Here is a 19,317-nt window from a genome sequence, read left to right on the forward strand (position 1 = left end):
GATTCCTCAACGATGCGCATCCACGATACCAGCTCACGAGATTCCAACCCAGGATCTATCAGTCTCGCGCGCGAATGCTTAACATTTAGACCACTGAGCCGACCAGCATCCAATGATGTTAATGTCTAACTTCAATTGATTCATGAAATTGAGCGACACATCCACTACTGTATTCAGTGGGTTATTATCTCACAAAAGACTTTATTGAACTCCACTAGTCATTGCTTCTCTCCAGAACTCCAGGAAACACTTCTTGAAGCCAGTTACTAGTAATAATAGTATGTTTAATTAAGCGAAGTGATTATGATCATTATAAAGATATCATCGTTATTTACATGCTCATATATATATATATTGTTGTAATCTATCTATTTAATACTATACATTTAATCACAGTAAAGTGTTATCGATACAAAATATGGGAGATATTTATAGGCATCAAATCTATGAATTCTTCAATATATATTAGAATAGTGGTTAGTTGACAAACATGTTCCTCCACAAATGTTTACCACAAGTCATGATCCTTGAAATCTCTTTTTTATTCCATTATATATTTGATTTATAAATCAAATACTAGTTATATGTCATATGTTGATTCATATCAGAATGAGTATTAATTTCTTTTCTGTACTAATCAATCCGAGTACATTTTTCTAATTCATATTTCTGTATAACCTTTGTTGTTTTATGTTCGATTGATACCACTTTCAGTTTACTAATTTTACTGTCACGAGATTATGTTTTGTTACTATTTGTGAAGATCAGTTCCGCTTCAATTTGATTTTGTTAAATATCAAGTCTTTTCTGTAACTCATAAAATTTTTCTCAGGTTCTATAGTTCCGGGATTATTGTTTAAGCGGTATGTGTTAGTTGCCGTATTATGAAGGTTGAAATAGATCCCAATTGTATTAGAATAATCTTGATCAATCGTAATTGAAAATTACCATAGACCTAAACCAAACTGATCTCAAGACATATCGTAATGAAACTTAATATGACTAGATAATATGTTAGATATGGGTTGGAGAATGTTTGGGAAAGGTGAAAGTTTTAAAACTAATATATAATGAATTATTGTGTCTATACTACGTATTTATTAAATAGCCGGTTCACAGTATTTTCATATTATCCTAACTCAATGTCATGTTTCTAAAGGAAAGTCTATGATGAAGAGGTATTAATTGATTTTTTTGAGTTAATATTTTTCACTATGAATTGATTAAAAACAATTAACCAGATAACTAAGAATAGGATCTGGGATTTATATGTATCTCTCTCTCCAAACAGATGGGTTACTATAAGATAAATAAATTAGAATTGGACTTTTCACCATTGAAAACCTGGAAGCATTGTACAGGAATTTCGTCTTGGTACGAGACTCTTCAGCGGCGCGCATCGACGATCCTGTTAGCGGGATTTGAACTCAGGACCTTCGAGAAATTAATTATAACTGTGTTGAAATAAACAAGTGTGGATTTTAGCTGAATATTTCATAACAAATACACCTAAAATTATATTATAAATAATGCTTTTTAGTAAAGAAAGCAGTATTCTCTTTGTTACTTATATCTTAATATATACACCATAGACTATCACATTTAACATTTGTACTATGTACTTGAAATATCGTTCATGAATAGCAAAATATCATATACAGTAAAAGATTTACAATACTTTCGAATAGATTATGAAGGTCCCTATCACCTTCATAATGTTTATTACCTGAAAGGTCATTAACTCATTTTATTAAAACAAAGTTAAATGAACACAATGAAGTAGGTTGTTATCAGTAACATTGGAAGTTGAATTTGTAACAGGAAATTTAAAACAATTTTTAAAAGCTTTAACCAAGAACCGAATCAAATGACATCTGAGTATTCAATAGGTGAATCAACTTAAACCAAAGGTATTTTGTTAATACTGATGTTGTGTTTCAAATATCAAGCAATATTATGGGTAATGTTGTCTTAAATTACTTGACTCGTATTGTTTGAGAGATTTCTATACATTTTCTAAACTGTTGATTTACTGAAAAAAGAAGGCCTTATAAAGATCATCACTGAAGACCTGTAATCACTAGTCACCTGTTTCATTCCACGACTTTACCACCAACTATCGAACCTAGGACATTATGTCCCACACTCATAAGTTTGACTTGTATATCACTGATTCGAGATCTGGTGGTGTAGATGTCTAGCTTATAAGGAGTCTTATCACAGTGCAAAATAGCTGTCCGGTGGTTCTTAGTTTTCAAAGACAATCTTACTAAGATTAATTCTATAAAAAGAACTTATATTAAAAAGGTTTCTTGAACACAAAGAGTAGGGTTATTTTTGTGGAATCCTATACAATGAAATGGGGTAAGATCCATCATAGCAGAAGCTAACGGAAAATTGTTATAAAAAATATAATCTTTATGTAAAGAGATAAAATTAGTGAAAAAATAACATCTTTCAAACTATGCATTAAAAGTGATGACATAATGAAGATTCATTTTATACAATTAGAAGAGAGATTTTTGCATAAGGAGTACAATGTATTAGAACGGTAGGATCAACAATAGTTTCTATTCTTAACCGTTTCTGATGACGTCTTGACGTACTGAGTCAAAAGTTCCTTTAGTCTCATTTCATAGTGAAGTGACAAATTAATAAAGTTTAATCTTCCACACTAATTTTACGTTCTGAAGCACTATGCCGAATACTGACCAACACGTGGCATTTAACACCTACTTCCAATGCTGGTGAACTATGCACTGTTTGGAACCCTGTATTTAAAAATGTTTAACAAAAAAGGTAGCTTTAGTATTCCAGAGCAAAATATTTTGGGGTGGAGAATAAAATTCACGGCATGACCACTAGATATAATTGAACAGACAGTTATATCGGATATTTTCAATCTGAGCAGAACAGGTTCCACAATCGTATTACAGTAGTGATCATAGCCTGTTGATAATTGAATTGGATCGTTCATATTAAAGTTTAAACATTAGTCTAAATGATTTTAAACTGGATTCTGTCAGCATTAGGAAGAAAACAATATGATATTGACAGAATTGGTTTATTTTGTTACTTACTATTGAATACTATTTAGTAATTAGTTAGTGTGAACATCTCATCTATGTAGAGAGTTACTTTCAACAAAGGTAGTTCAGTGTCAGCAACTGTGATTAAAACATCACGTGAAGTAGCCTTCATTCACCAGTAAAAAAAACTGATTCCGTTTAGCTTGCAAATATGTCTTGTTAATTAGTGACAGATAGCAAGAAATTTATATTGAAGTTTATATACTTATAGCTTCTAATTACTTTAAATGATTTACATGTCATACTATTGTCAGCTTATTAATAACTTTTTAAATATCTAAAATTATTAATAAGTTCATGTCATTCATCATTCATTTCATTTCATGAATTATGCCAAAACAACTGTGATCTGATATAAAGGGTAACAATGACATGTTGGATTTATATGTATCATTCATAGGTTATGAAAGATTCCATAGATCCAAAGTTTCTTGTTGACTACCTCCAACCACCATATTATCTCAACATAGTGCACGCAATGTTGAGTCACCTAAACTAGTAGCCACATTGCAACTTGATCGATAGCATTCGATCTACACTAAGAAGGACTTGACACACATGACATTGATCACCACCCACTGATCAATCAAATGTGATTCCATAGATCAGAATGCTATTTTGTAGTATAGATGATCTATGATATGATGATTTTTAATTGAACCTGATCTTAAATACAAATATAAATATCAGATGGGTTTTGTGGATATTATAGTAATTTCAATGGTTAAGATCATAGCTTCAACTGACTCATGATCTTAACCATTGAAATTATTATAATATCCACAAAACCCATCTGATACTAATCAACATATGCTCACTAGTGACTGACTTCACGAGATATATCCTGGAGTTCTGGTGAGAAGTAGTGACCAGTGCAGTTCAACCGGGTCTGTTGTGAGATAGTAACTCACTGAAGACAATGGTGGATGTGTCACTCAATTTCGTGGATTAGTTGAAGTTAGAAATTAACACCGTTGGATGCAGGCTTAGCGGTCTGGTGGCTAAGTGCTCGCGCGTGAAACCAGTAGGTCCTAGGTTCGAATCCCGCAGGGGGCGAGGTCGTGGATGCGCACTTCTGAGGAGCCCCACAATAGGACGAAACGGCCATCCAGTGCTTCCAGGTTTTCCATGATGGTCTAGCTTTAACTTACTCATGATCTTAACCATTGAAATTACAAATATAAATGTTAACATTGGAATTGTTAATTCGCTCCTACTTAATACCGTTTCAGTTATGCAAAGCGTCAGCTGATGCATACTTATTTTTTTATGGGTTAAGGGGAATGAAACTTATATACTGGAAGTAAGCCTTGAATTACGTAATAACTTTAAACTCATTAAGAAAATGAAAGGTCATCAATTATTTGTTTAACTTCGTTTAAGTAGTAAAATGGTATATTTTTTATTGAATGAAACGATACTCACCATATATATGGGACGTTAATTTACCTTAGATGAATATCTACACTAGATTCTCTCCCAGTGCCCATTCTACAGGACTTCAACACAACTCAAATCAAGAACACATGATTATGAAAAGAGCAAGAACAAACATTCTAGCAGAATAGCATGAATTCATTTTTATTTCGTTGGTTCTCGTCAGCTGCTTACAACCTGTGATATTTAAAATCATAATTAATGGGTTTAAATTACTTACATAAAAGAGTTTGATTGGAAGTTATATTAATGACATATTCATATAGTATAGCAAGGGTGTAAATAAATTTAATAGACTGAATATTGTAAAACGTAGGAGAGACGGGACAGTCCAACGTTCGATTTATCGAAAAAGTACTTGGAATGGCATTTACCTGAATTTCAATAGCTTTTGTCCACTCAGTTACAAGAAGGCATTAGTTAAAACACTATTTTATAGGGCAGAAAAGATATGTACCACTGACAAACTCGAAGAAGAATTGATGAAAGTGGAAAAATGCCTGCGAGACAACCTTTTACCCACAAAAGTTTATTGACAAGTATAAGAAGCGTAAAGAAAACAATACTGAAGTAATTACTGTCAATAAAAAACCAATAACTATAAGTCTTAACTTCAAAGGTGACGAGGTTGCAAACACAATCAACAGGAGACTGAATACTGCGCTAGCCAGAACTTATCCGTCGGCCAAACTTCAAATTCTGTATAAAACAACATGCTCAATAACTCAATCAAAAGTTGATAAGCATCCTTTTCATGTTACCGCCAATTGTATTTATAAATTTACGTGTACCTGCCAAAGCAGCTACATTGGCCGAACAGAAAGGAGGGCATATCTCAGATTTTTTGAACATGTCCCAAAAAGCCCCAGAACAAGAGAAAGAAAGACTCTAAATAGTGCAATCACCAAACATCTTCTTGATACAGGACATCAGGTCGATACCCTACAATCATTCAAGGTGATTAGTAAGCAGCCAAACTCCAGTCTTCTGAAGTTTGCTGAAGCAGTTGCTATCAGGCGCCAAAAGCCTGATTTGTGTGTTCAAAAGGAGATGGTCATTAATCTTTCCTTGCCTTGGTGATTAATATTCCTTCGTTATATCTTATTAGTTTTTTTCTTTTTTCTTTTTTTCTTTTTCCTTAAACTCTTTCTTGCATTTATTACACCATTGAGTTTTATACCAACTATCTTCTTTTATCAACTGAACTCTACTCATTTTATTCCTATCAAGGTTTATTTGTTTCTAACCGTTTGAACTGTTGTCACAATGTTCTTTCATCACATAAGGTATATATTTACAATATTCAGTCTATTAAATTTATTTACACCCTTGCTATACTATATGAATATGTCATTAATATAACTTCCAATCAAACTCTTTTATGTAAGTAATTTAAACCCATTATGTAATTATGATTTTAAATATCACAGGTTGTAAGCAGCTGACGAGAACCAACGAAATAAAAATGAATTCATGCTATTCTGCTAGAATGTTTGTTCTTGCTCTTTTCAAAATGATAAAGGGAACTATGTGTATGAAACACATGATTAGCCTGACTAGAACGTAAATATATTTCTACACCAAAACCTGACACAATCCAACAGCAATGAACAATCAATAATAATAATAATAATAATAATAAGGATAGGGGAATAATAACTCATCTGACACACTTGTCAGACTATCTACATGCCTGACTAAGCAAACAAACAATCATTACCATTCTCGTGCACACATCATATATATTCTCTCCAAAATACTCGAATAATTTTGTCTCATTTATTTTAAGTATCCCTATTAATTCTTGGAATAATTTTGAAATATTCCAAGAGTGATCCTTCATATTCCTTGAGTTATGGACCAGAAACTTGATAATTACTATTGAATCTAATTGTACATAACTCATACTATTCATAATACTCTTGAGAACCACCATATAGAAGATAGTCTTTGGTCGTTTTTAGTTATGTCGATCACTAAAGTGTTTTTCATATTTAATGGTTAGACTGTGTATATAAATTGTATAACAAATAAAATTAGTCAGCTGATATTAATCACTGAAATGAATTGGTATGGTCTAAATAAGATATTTATATCTACTTTCACACTACTACTTTTGGAATGCATAATAATCTACTTTTAAATTTAATATCAATGTAAACTAATTTTTGAATAGTTGTAAGGGGATTTGTGGAGATGATAGTATTTTAACAGTTGAATTCACAAGTAAATCCAGTTTTTCAACTAGTGAATTCAACTGTTAAAATACTACAATCTTTACAAATCCTCATTCTGATAATAATCATATGCTCAATAGTAACTAGCTTGATGGTGGATTTCCTGGAGTTCTAGTGAAATATCGTGACCTGTAGCGTGCAATCTATATCGGGTAGCAAGAAGTATCTACCTCAGACAATGGATGAAAAGTTGCGCAAGATTATGAATCGATTGAAATTAAACATGAACACCGTTGAATATCAGCTCAGTAGTCTAGCAGTTAAACATTCGCGCTCAAGGTTAAAGGTCCTAGTTTCGAGTCCAATGTGCTTGATTGTAGATAATCACTGTTGAAAAGTTCTATACTAGGAAAAAATAGCCATTCAGTGCTTCTAAGTTTTCAATAGTGGTCTAGCTTAGATTGATTCTTATGTTCAACTTTCATATATTTCTTAATATTTAACAGATACAATGTATATTTACATTACATAAAGATTTACTCTCAATGTAATATGAAAGTCATGAACTTATTCAACATTTGAATTTCTTTCTATATGTAAATCAATTTTAAATATAATGAAAGTAAACAAATTATGGTTTGTATGTAATGGTTCACATGTAGTACTGGTTTGTTTATTAATCAAAATGGTTAGAACAGAACACTAAAAAAAATCCAAATAAAACCAATCGTTTTTATTATATTGCCATGGTAACCACTTGTCTGTTATTTTTTCAAATCTCAAGTCAATTAAGTTTTTATGTTTTAATTGGGTTCCTTTCTATTAATTTGACAGTTTATTTTCAAAGTAAATACTTTACAATAGATTAGTAGTGAAGTCAATCAAAATAGATGAATCTGAGTAGAAACACATCGAACATTGGATCTGGAGAACTTTAAGAATACCAGAGGATTACAATAACATGTCGTTCAGATTAGTTAACAATCAACGCACAAATGCACTGACATCGACTAAATCTATGAACCTATACGAAAGAGGTTAATCAATTACAAGGCATAAGGTAAACTAACAAAGAAAGTAGACTTGAATGCAAAGGTGAATGAAATGAACAAAAACTTATGTAAACAGCCAATTACAAACTTGGTCTTGAGAATAAACCAATATAATACTCGTGAAATAACTGGAAAGTTTACTCCTACATGAAGTAGTTGCTGAAGATATTTTCTAGAATGATAATTAAAGTTCAAGAAGTAAACCATCTAACTCAGAGAACTCAATACTATCAAAAACATTCACCAGAGCTACAAATTTTCTCTATCACCTTAAAATTACCTTACCACTGACAGTAAAACTCTACGTCAATAAAAAGTAATCAAATAAGGCTAAGTCATGTCAATCAAAAATCCTTTAATGACAAGTGAATGTTATTGGTTGAAAGATGGCTTCGTTTTCTAAGGAGCACATATATAAATGTATATGAGTGCTTATGCATTTGATTCAGTTTCTCCTTTTAAACCACCTTCTCAAACTTATTCCTCTCACTTAACCGCCGGTTTGGTCTTTAATATAGAAGATTTATGTACTAGCATCAGACTAGAACATCCCTCTTCAAAACGTATAAAATCCAATGACAGTATATAAACAATCTAGTTCGGTAATTAAGAAGGAGAAGTGAAAAGCCCATAGGGGTTTTCATTTTACCCAAAATCTATTACGAATTTCGTACAATAAACTACAACTTTCATCACCCATTTTCCCTCTTCTAATGCTGATCACTTTTTTCATCCTTGACTTTCTTTGAATCCAACTTAAGAAAAGAAATATTCTCACAAAACATGCAAAAACATATCCACCCTATATTTATATGAAATTTCACTGTTGTTTTCCAAAGAAAACCCTGAGTGAAATTCATTGAATAGAAACAAAGATTTATAATTCAGTAGTATGTTTAATGAATAATCAGTAAACTAAAGTATTCGAAGTGGAATAAGACCATTAAAATAGCATGGTTTCATATAAGCACAATAGTAATCCTTGTATTTCTCATCTGGTCCTCTCTGTCTTCCCTTAAACTAAAAGATTAAAATCGCTTCATATCTTTCTTTCTATGAACAAATTCTTTCTTCCTGTACTATATCCTTATATGCAATCTTTCTTTTGACATGGTGGAGAAGATTTGTAGCTCAGGTGGATGATTTTGGTGGAGTTTTGTTCTCTGAGCTGGATGGTTTGGTCGTGGAGCTTTCATCGTTCTTCTGAACGACATCATCAGCACAAACTTCAGATAGAAGTGAAGTGTTCGAATTTCTCCATATGTGTTTCACAGCTTGTTCTGTGCACCCCGATGTTGATTGGTTCTCGTTGACCTTAAATTTATCATTGTTTACTTCTTTGTTTTGGTTATGTCTCCCATTGGTTTGATTTTTGTTCCTATATTTATGCATGATTTTCCTGATTGGTTGATAAATTGGATTGATTTCAATATGTTTGTTGATTGCTGATTGACCTGAGTGCCAAGCTTCTAAAAATTCTCTGGTGTTTTTAGAGTTTCCTCTGTCTAAGATTTCTACATTTTCCCAATCGAATGAATGTCCGTAGTTATCCACGTGTATTGATATAAGTGAAGAGATATCATGGCGTTTGACTGCTAATTGATGTTCATGTAGGCGTAGGTGGAGGGGGCGTCCGCTTTGTCCGATGTAGTGTTTGTCGCAGTTGGTACAATTTATTTTGTAGATGATGTTTGATTTGTTTTCCTTTGTTATTTCATCTTTTGGTTTGCATAGGATTGATTGTAATGATTTTGTTGGTTTGTGTGCCACACCTATCCCGAAGGTTTTCAGCAGTCTCGTTGCGGTTTCTGATATTCCTTGTATGTACGGTAGGGTGATCCTTTTGTTGATTTTTGTGCTTGATTTGGGTTCTGATGCTGTGTGCCGTTGGTGCTTTTTGATGAAGTTGATTGGGTAGCCGTTCTTTTGAAATATGTCCTTCAGGTATTTCTCTTCATTTTTCGTGCTGCCAGTGTGCTGCAGTGTGTCCTCGCCCTCTTGAACAATGTGTGTACGCAGTTGATTTTGTGAGCTCTTGGGTTGTTGCTGTTGTAATTGAGGATTTGATCTGTATGGGTCGGTTTCCTATATACTTGAGTTTCCAGTTTTCCTGTATCGGTTCTAGTGATCAATATATCCAAGAATGCTAGTTGGTTGTTTGACTCCTGTTCCATTGTAAACTTGATGTCGTTGAAAACGTTGTTGATCAGTTTGTATGTGTTTTCCAGTTCATCCTTTTTGACGATGACAAAGGTGTCGTCTACGTAGCGAATCCAAACTTTTGGCTTGATCACTGGTAATATCGTGGCTTCTAATCTTTGCATCACTGCTTCTGCGATCAGTCCTGATATTGGTGATCCCATTGGTGTCCCTTTTGTTTGTTCGTAGATTTTGTTGTTGAATTGAAAATATGTTGTTAGGCATAAATCGATGAGTTCCAGTAGACTTTGAATTTGAAGCGTCGTGTATTTGGTGAGATTTGTGTCGTTGTTGAGTAGCAGGGATATAGTTTCTTTTGCTAGCTGTGGTTCAATTGAGGTGAACAGTGCTGTTACGTCGAAGGATATCATGAGTTCGTCGTTGTTGATTTGAATATCCTTAATTTGGTCCAGGAATTGTGTTGGGGATTTGATGGAGTGTTTGGCTGAATCTACTAGATGTCTCAGTATTCGTGAAATTTCTTTTGACAAATTGTATGTTGGCGTTCCGGGGAGTGCTACTATTGGACGTAGTGGAATGTTTGGTTTGTGTATTTTGGGTCTACCGTAGAATCGAGGGAGTACTGGTCCACTGGATTTCATTCTCCATTGGTCTTGTTTTGTTATTTCTCCTGCTTTGACTAGCTTGTTTAAAGTCTTTGAGATTTGATTGTCTAATTTTTTGACGGGATTTGTGTCCGTCAGTTTGTATGTGCTCTTATCTTCGAGTAGTTCTTCGGCTTTGTTGATGTATTCTTCTTTGTCCATGATTACTGTGGTGCGTCCCTTGTCCGCTGGTATTATGATAATATCTTTTCTATTTCTGAGTTCTTTCAAGGCCTTTTGTTCTTGTGGAGTCAGTTGGTTGTTTTCTTTCACCTGTTGAGTTATCGGTACTATAGTTTGCCTTATTTCCTGTTGTGTTTCTTCACTGATTCCGGAAGTTTTGAGTGATGACTCTAGTGCTGCGAAGAACTGTAGTTTTGAGGCGTCGCTTGTATTGTAGTTTAAACGTTTTTGGAGCAGGTGTTCTTCCGTATATTTCAGTGGTCATCGTCAAAAAGGATGAACTGGAAAACACATACAAACTGATCAACAACGTTTTCAACGACATCAAGTTTACAATGGAACAGGAGTCAAACAACCAACTAGCATTCTTGGATATATTGATCACTAGAACCGATACAGGAAAACTGGAAACTCAAGTATATAGGAAACCGACCCATACAGATCAAATCCTCAATTACAACAGCAACAACCCAAGAGCTCACAAAATCAACTGCGTACACACATTGTTCAAGAGGGCGAGGACACACTGCAGCACACTGGCAGCACGAAAAAATGAAGAGAAATACCTGAAGGACATATTTCAAAAGAACGGCTACCCAATCAACTTCATCAAAAAGCACCAACGGCACACAGCATCAGAACCCAAATCAAGCACAAAAATCAACAAAAGGATCACCCTACCGTACATACAAGGAATATCAGAAACCGCAACGAGACTGCTGAAAACCTTCGGGATAGGTGTGGCACACAAACCAACAAAATCATTACAATCAATCCTATGCAAACCAAAAGATGAAATAACAAAGGAAAACAAATCAAACATCATCTACAAAATAAATTGTACCAACTGCGACAAACACTACATCGGACAAAGCGGACGCCCCCTCCACCTACGCCTACATGAACATCAATTAGCAGTCAAACGCCATGATATCTCTTCACTTATATCAATACACGTGGATAACTACGGACATTCATTCGATTGGGAAAATGTAGAAATCTTAGACAGAGGAAACTCTAAAAACACCAGAGAATTTTTAGAAGCTTGGCACTCAGGTCAATCAGCAATCAACAAACATATTGAAATCAATCCAATTTATCAACCAATCAGGAAAATCATGCATAAATATAGGAACAAAAATCAAACCAATGGGAGACATAACCAAAACAAAGAAGTAAACAATGATAAATTTAAGGTCAACGAGAACCAATCAACATCGGGGTGCACAGAACAAGCTGTGAAACACATATGGAGAAATTCGAACACTTCACTTCTATCTGAAGTTTGTGCTGATGATGTCGTTCAGAAGAACGATGAAAGCTCCACGACCAAACCATCCAGCTCAGAGAACAAAACTCCGCCAATCTTTCTGTTATATATTACGACCTCTGAATTAACTACTTTTATAAATCCGGTGTCTATCTTGTTGTGCTAATGAGGTATGGCAACTTGTACCGATGCATATATGTGCCTGATCGTACGTTGTAGCTGACTGACTGACTGATTTCCCATCTTATGTTGAGCGTTGAGTACAATCTAGAGAGACATTGATCCGTTCAAAATTTGAATCAATATTTAGGAAAGTAGCACATTGAAATGTATTTCATATATTTGAAAATTTTAGAGACAAATAAGTGAAATGTTATGTTATCATCATTGTTCGCCTATGGTTAATGATAAATATAAGAAAGTTGGAAACGATAGATAAATGGGTTGAACCTAGATTCTATACTGTAGGAATTGATGCCTTACCCCACAAGATTGAAAACGCGTTATCATTAAATGATTTATTGGAAAATATTACCAATGACTTATTTAAACAATGGGGTTATTGGTCTTCGAGACAGCTTATTTAATTACATTACCAAATTATTATCATGAATATCTTTAGTCATAATTTTACATTTATATATTTCTAATAGTCTATCTGGATTGGAGTCACATTTGTAATCATCTAAATAAAAAGTCAGAATATTGGAAAAAGTAAATGAAATAAAACCGAAGCAATTTTATGATCTCGTTTACACCATAATAACTTACTTACTTATGCCTGTTACTCTCAATGGAGAATAGGCCGCCAACCAACATTGTCCAACCCACTCTGTACTGGGCCTTCCTTTCCAGTTATATCCAATCATTATTCATTCTTCTCATGTCTGTCTCCATTCCTCGGCGCAATGTGTTCTTTAGTCTTCCTCTTCTCCTTTGACCTTGAGGATTCCTTGTGAGGGCTTTTATTATGATGCAGTTAGGTGTTTTCCTCAATATGTGATCTATCCACTTCTAGCACTTCTTCCTGATTTCTTCCTCCACTGAGATTTGATTTACTGTATTGGCTTGCTAATTATTTATTTCTATAAATTACAATATTTTTAAAAATACCAAAAGTTTCAAAACATTGAGGATATCTATAAATTATTACAGTATATTGACAGCAGATTAACAAACACTTACTTACTTATGCCTGTTAGTCCTCTTCAATGAACATAGGCCGCTCATCAGCATTCTCCATCCAACTCTATCCTGAGAAATCCTTTCCAGTTGCTATTCATCTAATTCTCGACACAGTGTGTTCATTTGGTCTTCCTCTTTACAGTTTTTTTCATGATTTCAAGTTAGTGCTTGCCTCGTAAGACAGTTCGATGATTTCCTCAATGTGTTTGATCCACTTCCAACGTCTTTTCCTAATTTCCTCTTCAGATCGAAACTGGTTTGTTCTCTTCCACAATAGGCTGTTACTGATGGTATCCGGTGAATGGACATTCAATATCTTGCGAAGAAAATTGTTTATTGAGAATTTTTAACTTATAGTCAAGTAAATGAGGTACAACTGAAGTAACGTGAGAGGTATTAGGATAGAAATATTGTTCTGTATAAGATGTTGGCAGATACTTCAAATATGAAACAATAACTACTATATAGCTAACTGTAATAAAAGGGATTTAAAATAACGTATTACATCAAAACAAAACAAAAATCGTATTTTCAAAGGTTTCTTTATCTCACTATGTTCGATGCCGGTTAAATAGCATCAACGTCAAGGTCTTACGGTGAGAGTTCCATTTTCGACATCTTTATGAACTCATACTTCTATAGGTAACCATTCAAGGACAGGAAAATTGTACAGTGACCATTTACCTAACCTCAGTGTAACATCTAAACAATAAGATTGAGACTGTTAGGCGAAGAAAATTCTATTTTTCGACGATAGAAGTAGAGGAATTATTGACTGATTTATATTTACCTTTAAATATACATTTTAGTAAAAACCACGCTTTTAGCAACTCCATGGGATCAAGTATACTAGAAGATATACATTAAGTTAACTGAGACTTGTTGTTTATCCTTGACATGTCTTTAAATCTGATACCTACTGATGAATAAAATCCGTAGTCCCAACTATTTCGATGATTAGTTTGTCAAAATCTTTGCAGATGTATTCCGCCTAAATTCATTGTTCATAAACGGAACTACTTTGGTACTGCAGATGTTTTTCACTTGAAGGTTTTAGCCCAGGCAACTATCAATGAACCTGGAATTATTCATTTATTCGTCGACTATATCTTTTGTGCAGTTTTTACTAGCTCTCGAGGACTGAAAAAAACATTATTAAGTTGCTCTTTCAGTTTAATTGAACATAAATATTGGCATTCATATATTGCTTGTTTCAGATTGAGTTTCCTATCCATCGCTTTTTGTAAAGAGTGATGTCCCATCAGCTTTTTAGCATAACATTATGGAGGAAGTGAAATTCTACGTTCACCTTTAAGTTCTTTCTCTATTTTAATGAAATAACTGGTCACTAATAAGATATTTGTGTTTACTTAATTATAAATAATATGAAAAACTATACAACTAATTTTTTGACAACAAGCTTAAATTATAAACAACACACAAATAAAACATGACATTTTGTATTATGATTCATTTGACATGATCTAAAATCGTTTATTTTTAGTGTCAGAAAGAAATGACATGTCACTCAATTTCGTGGATTAGTTGAAGTTAGACATTAACACCATTCGATGACGACCGGTTCATTGGTCTAGAGGTTAAGCGTTCGCACGCAAAATCGATAAGTCCTGGGTTGAAATCTCGAGATGCGGTATCGTGGATGTGCACTGCTGTTTTACAATAGGATGAAGAAGCAGTTCAGTACTTCCAGGTTTTCCATAGTGATCTAGCTTCAATTAATTCATGATCTCAACTATTGAAATCGCCATGATATCCACAAAACCCCTTCTGATACCTGATATTTTCTTTTGATAATATTTTTGTAGGGAAATTTTTGCAACATTACCTGTATTAGCTGTAACCCACTGAAGGATTTTAGACTATCTTTTAAATTGAAATGACGAACAGATGGAAGTTACAAGACCATTGAAACTATAAAAGCACTGGAGAGTCGTTTCATCCTAGGATGGGATTTCTCAACACTAGGCATTGACAATCTCTCAACCGGAAATCGGATCTAGGACCTTCAGTCTTGCATGTGAACGGCTAACCTATAGACCACCGGGATGGGATTAGGTAGCGTACAAGTTCAACTCCAGTCAACGTTTGGTGTAAGGAGCTAAAATTTTTATTACACAACTAAATGCTATTTGTGTTCATAGAATTATTATCATTATTATTATTAATTGCTTTACCCAATATTCTATACTTGATACAATATATAATTCTCAGCATAAGGTATTTGAACACGTTTTTATTACAAGAATAGAAAGAAAGTGGAAGCAACATATATACATAAGTTAAGTAGATAAATTACCTGGAACCAAATGAAATCGTTTTTTTTAAGACTTGAATCTGTACAACTTTTTAATTAGAAACATGTTTAAGAATAAGTGTTGACTAGGTCTGCTCTAACAACCTGTTCATCCTATAGTATATTTGCTAAATATGGTAATGTAGAGCTTTTATACCTCTGCTTGCGTGAATGGATTCTAATGTATTGACGTCTCGTTCAACCAGAAGGTATAATAGAAGAAAGCTATGATTGAAGTGGATGATTAGTATCTGAGAAGATAACACCTGCCTGGAGTTTACAGACCTCAAAAGATTCACCACACACCCTGTTAATTGCCTTCAGCACTCTCCTCAATACAGCAGTCGTTTCTCAAAAACCCGGAAAATAATAATAGAGAACAGTAAAGAATAATAAGTAATATGCACGAATTAACAAACTTTAAGAGTAAATGTTGAGTAATTCCAAAAGCATGCAGCCTTTTTATGTAGTAAGTCAGACGGAAAACCTACACCGAAATAAAAGAATTTTGACACTGTTTACCAAAGTTTCTCTAATAGTACAAGTTTTATGAGATTCCAACAAAGTGATTAGGTGCTGTTCATGTCTCAGGCTAAAATTAACAGTTTGATAGATTATTGTGAGACCATTAAAATCAGACCATCATTCAAAACGAGACAATAACTCATTCATTTCAAGGGGGTCTGAAGAGGTAGAAATCAGCATACATACAGTGAGATCGTCTGCATATTTAATAAAAGTGTTTTCTATGGAAGATGACAGACCATGAAGAAATACAAAGAAAAGCAGATAGGAATGAACAACCTCTTTGTGGTACACCTTCATGAGACAGTAAGGGTGTCCAAAAGTTCCCTCTAAATACAGTGTAATATACTCTTCCAGAGAGATAGGAACATAGCCAGTTGGTTATCTAGCTGTCATTGTTGACGCCGGTTGACATGTTCAGTAGAAGTTGTCTTGGAATAGAGTCAAAGGCAAGAGGCACATCGAATCTATTTCTTACCCTTTCCCATACTAAACACTATATTATGATGCAGAAAAACGGAAGCATTTAAGGTGATTCTTTTGCATTTGTAAGCAAACTGAAATGGATCGGCGTACTCTCTTGATGAAGGTTGAAGTAGGAAAAACAATAATTTTTCCATTGTTTTGAGAAAAGGTAAAGTTATTGTTATGCATTTAAATTTCAGATTCCTATAGCCTGATACTTTCTTAGATATTGTGGTTATCTTTATCTTTCTCGACATTTTCAGTATAAGATTATTTGAGGGAAGATCTGTCAAAGATGCTCATGAGTGGATAACACGGAAACCCAGCAAACTTCTTTAAAAGGAGGTTTAGGATTTCATCAGGTCTAAAACATTGGGACGAATTAAGTAACAGAAGACATTTTCGGATATCAGTTTCAGTGAAAATTGATTCTGTATTTCATTGATCAATAGCATCACTTTAAGTGATTGAATTATTTAATGTAAAAAAATATCTGCCTCATTGTTTTATAGATAAATATTGACTGGTGTTTATAGACATTTCAGTAACACGTCAACGAGTTTGAAGCCTAGGCGACAACAGTTGTATATATTTGTTATTATTTAGTGCTATCTGGATCCTAATAAGTCTTTGTTTGATGCTACCAATTATTCTAGATGAAAACCATTCTACTTTTCACATTATTTGAAATTGTAGTTATGAACTACTGAACTCCGACTTATTCTTTTTTGATTAAGATCATGAACTGATTGATGTTAGGCCACCTTTGGAAACCTGGAAGCACTGGACGGCCGTTTCGTCCTATTGCGGGACTCCTCAGCAGTGCGCATCCACGATCCCGCGAGCGAGATTCGAACCCAGGGCCTTCAGTCTCGCGCGCGAACGCCTAACCTACTTATTCGTTGATGAGTGTTTAGTTTGAGACAAAACGTATAGATGTTGTAGCAAATTTTAGCTGAGAAATGCTTAGTTATTCTAAGTTAGTCGGAATCAACTGTCTACTTGTTTAATGTTTTAAATGATTCATCATTTAAATTTCAATATTTAACGATTGTTAGCAGTAATAGGTAAGTAGAAACGTTAAAATTGATAAATATGAAATGACAAAATGAAAATTCAATTTCAATAATTTAATCAAAAAAATACACATAAAAAGTTGGCAGAAAATGGTATTTTAAGTTGTAGGATTAACTCTGTTTGTAATTAGTTATCAATAAGTCTTTAAGTAGTAAGGGACAATCATACAATGATTACAAATAAAAACGTTTCAGTGTAAGTTAGACCAACCTGGGAAACCTGGAAATACCGGATGTCGGTTTCGTTCTCAATAGTGCTCATCCACGATTCCGCTCTCGAGATTCGAACCCAGAGCCTTTGGTTTCTTGCGCGAACGCTTAACCTCTAGACTACTGAGCTGGTATCAAAAGATATTAAGTATCTCCTACTTGTTTGAATTTAATGTATGTAAAATTTCTTCGACACGAATGAATAAACGATAATCCTAAAACAGACATACAACCGTAATTTATTTATTTATTTGAACACATAATTATTGGTACAAAGGGGCACCGAATACATGCTTGCCACATAAGTTACTTGATTTCTGTGAGAGCTGGGATACTCACAATTGACTGATCACTAGGTGGTGCTATCGACCAAGTTACAATGTGGCCACTAGTCTAGGTGACTCGACATTACTTGCACTGTATTGAGATTAGATGGTGGTTGGAGGTGGTCGACAGGAAATTCTGGACTTAGGTTTCGTGCTACTTGGCACTCGTCAGTAAGGTGTACCTGTAATCTTGAAGGAACTAGTGCTCCCTAACAGATTCGATCCCGTGTAACCCAGCTTTACATTCAGAGACGTTATCACTAGGCTATCCGGGCCGTGACCGACCTCTTGTAGGACTGAGATGTAATCACAATTGATTGATCACTGGGTGATGATCAAGTCCTTCTTAGTGCTGGGATACTGCCCGGGTGTCCAAACCGAAGCAGATGGTTTTCTTAGGGGGCCATACACGGAGCCTTTGACCTGACGGTCTAACTCACAAGCAATGTCAGGAGATACAGTCTCATGGTAGCCGGTGACCAACGATTGATTCATACACCACATCCCTTCAGGACCCAAGAGCCCATGTACATCATTGGTTTGGAATCAGGGTTTTCCAACTTCCCACCAACGCGGTTAAAGTACCGGACATTCGCTTTTCGTCGTCCTCTCAATTTCGTAAACAACAGTAATGCCACGAGAAGGTAATAAGTAGAACTTCCCTGGCAGTGGCTGTATACATGTGGTCATTTGAAAGCATTTCAACAGAGAGATAGATAAAACTGACTCTCCCCACCCTCGGCCATACCAGAGCATTTAGTGGTATACATCCGTAATATCCATATCATTTCATGTTAATAACTCAGAAAAAAATTGTTGTTATTACAGTAACATCATTCTGACGAATGAAACCCATAGAAAACAACTTCGCTCATTTAAATTCTATTTAAGAAAAAACAAACAAACATTTTGTATCATGAAGAAACGATGAAAATAGAGAATCAAATCAAAATTCTTTTCTTTTTCTTTCAATAATTTTTTAATTCAATGATAAGAATAGGAGTGATTCATTTGTCGTTCAGTTTTGAATGTTTATTCGCTTGTTTCTCCGTTTGTTTGTTTGTTTAAGTTATATAATTAGTGAAAAAGAAAACAAGAAGAAGAAGAAAAAAAACTAAATCTTGAATAAATTATTTTTTGTTTTTTTTTGGGGAATCAGTGTAAATATTCAATTTTTGTAAAGGAATGGATGGAAACAATTTTT

At 34.2% G+C, this 19,317-nt stretch overlaps 1 protein-coding gene across 1 annotated transcript in view; it reads left to right on the plus strand.

Annotated features, from left to right (window-relative positions):
- The window catches only part of MS3_00010504 (uncharacterized protein), a gene marked incomplete at both ends in the record, with an annotated part of 70,948 nt that overhangs the window by 1,570 nt on the left and 50,061 nt on the right, over positions 1 to 19,317 (plus strand). The window lies entirely within an intron of this gene.

The sequence above is a fragment of the Schistosoma haematobium genome, chromosome ZW (genome assembly GCF_000699445.3).
Source record: "Schistosoma haematobium chromosome ZW, whole genome shotgun sequence".
NCBI classification, from domain to species: Eukaryota; Metazoa; Platyhelminthes; class Trematoda; order Strigeidida; family Schistosomatidae; genus Schistosoma; species Schistosoma haematobium.